Consider the following 3,734-nt stretch of genomic DNA (forward strand, 5'->3'; position numbering starts at 1 on the left):
ATTTTAGGAACTTTCACAAGACCTTAGCCTGGAGATGAGCAGTGTGTGAAAACAGCCTTCATTTTGCTGGCATATATTGCCTGCCAAAACATACAGGCTGAAAGGACAGCAATGATTGCAGGACTGATTTCTGATAGGGAAATACATTTTACCGTTGCTTTAATCAAATTCTTGGCATGTAGTACTTGGCAGCACCCATGGCCATGCAGGAGGTTTTCTCATCAAACCAGTGCTGTGGCAAAGTTGTTGGCATTTTTACCAGAAGCTTGGACATCTGTTTCTCCAGCCTTTCTAATAATTTCAGGAACTGATAGTCTTTATTAAATTACTTTTCTGTTTAAATTAGCCTTAGAGTAGGATAGTTTGCAATAACTACCTTGGCTAATACACAGTTACTTTCACTTTTAAAAATCTTTATTATGCATGCTTATTTTACAAGGTCGAATCAGTTGCGTGTAGACAATGTAGAATTAATCCCAGCACTTTGGGAGGCTGAGGCGGACGGATCACAAGGTCAGGAGATCGAGACCACGGTGAAACCCCGTCTCTACTAAAAATACAAAAAAAAAAAAAAAAAAAAAAATTAGCCGGGCGCGCTGGCGGGCGCCTGTAGTCCCAGCTACTCAGGAGGCTGAGGCAGGAGAATGGCGTGATCCCGGGAGGCGGAGCTTGCAGTGAGCCGAGATCGCGCCACTGCACTCCAGCCTGGGGAACAGAGCGAGACTCCGTCTCAAAAAAAAGAAAAAAGAAAAGGAAAAAAAAAAAAAAAATATATATATATATATATTTCTTACCAATTAAGTTTATCGTAAGTATTCTTTCTACATTATTTGCTTTTCATTGTTTTTTATTTTGATGATTATAAGATAATTGAACATTGTGTTAGATCCATTTTGTTGCAGGACATTTAGGTTGTTTCCAGGTTATGGCTATTTTAACCAATGTAGCAACAATCACTTTTACTCATTTAACTTTTTCCCCTTCTTTGTATCCATTCTTAGAATAATTCCCATGGTGTGCGTTTTGTACCTACTGCTGTGTTGATTTCCAAAATATTGCCTCACATTTCTCAACATAACTTTGAAACCCTGGAATGTAACATATTTTCAGAGAATGTTTATACCCATTGCCTTGTTTATCCGAAAAAATTCTGTGTTTGACAGGGCAGGTTTCATTAAATTCTTTCAGTTGATAAAAACTTCAGATTTTTTCATGATGTGCCCAGTTTTTACCCTGTTGGTAGGAGAGCTGACATGAGAACTCCGTGATGCCGATACTCTATTTCTGATGCCTTTAATTTCCATTAAGCACCTACTAGATTCCGGACACTGTTCTAAGCTATGGGACTATAGCTATGAGCAAGACAAGGTGAAAAAAACTTCTTACTCTCATGGAATATACCTTCCATGAGACACGAAACAAAGGGGTAATTTCAGATAACTGTGTCATGAAAGTCCTACTAAATAGATAAGTCATTTAGACACAGTTTCCATTTTGATGTTTCTGTGGAGGTATATCTTCAAATGTATGAAGATAATCCTAGTTAGATTGATAATAATCTCACTTTTTTTTTTTTTTAATGGAGTCTCGCTCTGTCGCCCAGGCTGGAGTGCGGTGGTGCAATCTCGGCTCACTGCAACCTCCACCTCCCGGGTTCACGCTATTCTCCTGCCTCAGCCTCCCGAGTTGTTGGGACTACAGGTGCCCGCCACCATGCCCGGCTAATTTTTGCATTTTTAGTAGAGATGGCGTTTCGCGTGTTAGCTAGGATGGTCTCGACCTCCTGACCTCATGATCCTCCCGCCTCGGCCTCCCAAAGTGTTGGGAATAAAGGCATGAGCCACCGTGCCTGGCCGATAATAATCTTACTTTTTCAACGTACCTGTTATACACTGTTATACTGTTTATCCCACTTGGCACTTTACAGGCACATCCTTCCATTGTCAGAATAAGTCCTATGTAACATTAGGCAGGTTTATGTCTGAAGTAAATGAGGATTTCACTCATTTACTCACTTGCTTATTCCTTCATTTATCTAATTTGCTCTTTCATTCATCAAATATTTTCAAAACTGTACTACACGTCAGACATTGTGCTAAACACTGTAACTATAAAGAGAAATAAGGCATAGTCCCTGCTATTGAAAAGCTAAGAGATGAATAGACCTTTGGATGAAATTTGTCGTTTCGGTCTTGTACCATTACCTGACTGTAGCTTATAGAGTTATAAAATCAATATTGTTTGCCTTATTCATTCTCGCATGATTTTCATTTTGCTTTAATCTTATCCTCCTTTGCTTTACCAAAATTGAGGACTTAATTTTAGTTTTGCTTCTAAGCAAAAACAATGCGTATTCTGTAGGGTGTCCTTTAAAGTTTCATGCCTCTGTTTTTAAGGTTTAGAGGGCTGATGATGGAGAGTTCAGATACTGCAATCTAGTTAACAATGTGAAATCCTACCCCTTACCTCTGTAGTTTCTCACAAAATCATTTCTCTGAGTGAATTGTCATTTGAAAGACGTCTTAATGGAACCTTGTATTTAAATAGCAATTCATTTGTTTTTGTTTCTTATTAATGAAAAGTTACATCGTAATTTATGATCTGAAAAAATTGTTATAAATCTTGTCTCTTAGACTTAAAAAGTCTAATTACCTTAAGAACATATTCTGTACCTTTCTTATCCTATTTTTTTTTGTGTGGGAGATGTATACATATCTATCCCCATCCTTCCACCACTAAATTTGGCCACCTGTGAACAATTAGAGAAGCAAGGGTGGAATCTGCACTATCTGCTCACATGCATTAGTGTGAGCATCCTTGTGTGTTTCTTTACAAATATGAGCATTTATGTTTGTGTGCAGTTCAAAAACATGGTCAGTTTTGATAGCTAGAAATTTCGTAACTATAATTTATAGAATATTTGACTGTAGAATTCAAAATGGCTATGCAATGAAATAAATCAATTTTAACAACACTTTTTTTTTTTCATGTAGATTCGGAGCTTTGACTGTGTTTTTAGGACTGGAAATAGTGGTATTTGAGGGAGAGACTGTAATTCTCTGAAGAGTGTGTGTGTGTGTGTGTGTGTGTGTGTGTGTGTGTTGGCCTAATGAGATAAGGAATTAATCATATGGCATTTTCTGTAGATATCAGTTGCTTATCTGAAACTGCAGTACTTGAATGAACTGATAATTCTTTTTGTCTTCTTCCTTCCTACTTCTCTCTCTCTTTTCTATCTTATTTCAGTTGCAATTTCTCCTTCTTTCCCTATATTTATTGAGATACGTATGAAGGACTATGACCTACTTGGGGCATGGGTAAACATTTACAGTTTGAAGAGTGAACAAGATTTATAGAGTCATAAAAATGATTTATTAGGCTTTCCTGATAGAAATATCACAATAAATTTCAGAAAGGGTTTTTTTTTTTTTTTTTTTTTTTTAAGAGACAGGGTCTGGAGTTCCTGATAGAACTATCACAATAAACTTCAAAACGGGATTTTTTTTTTTTAAGAGACAGGGTCTTACTCTAGCAACCAGGCTAGAATGCAGTGGTTTGATCATAGCTCACTGCAGCCTCAAACACCTGGGCTCAAGCAATCCTCCTGCCCCAGCCTTTCATGTAGCTAGGACTATAGGCTCATACCACCATGCCTGGCTCATGTTTTAATTTTTTAAATTTCTGTAGAGACGAGGTCTTGCTGTGTTACTCAAGCTGGTCTTGAACTTCTGGCC

The sequence above is a fragment of the Theropithecus gelada genome, chromosome 11 (genome assembly GCF_003255815.1).
Source record: "Theropithecus gelada isolate Dixy chromosome 11, Tgel_1.0, whole genome shotgun sequence".
In the NCBI taxonomy this organism is placed as follows: domain Eukaryota; kingdom Metazoa; phylum Chordata; class Mammalia; order Primates; family Cercopithecidae; genus Theropithecus; species Theropithecus gelada.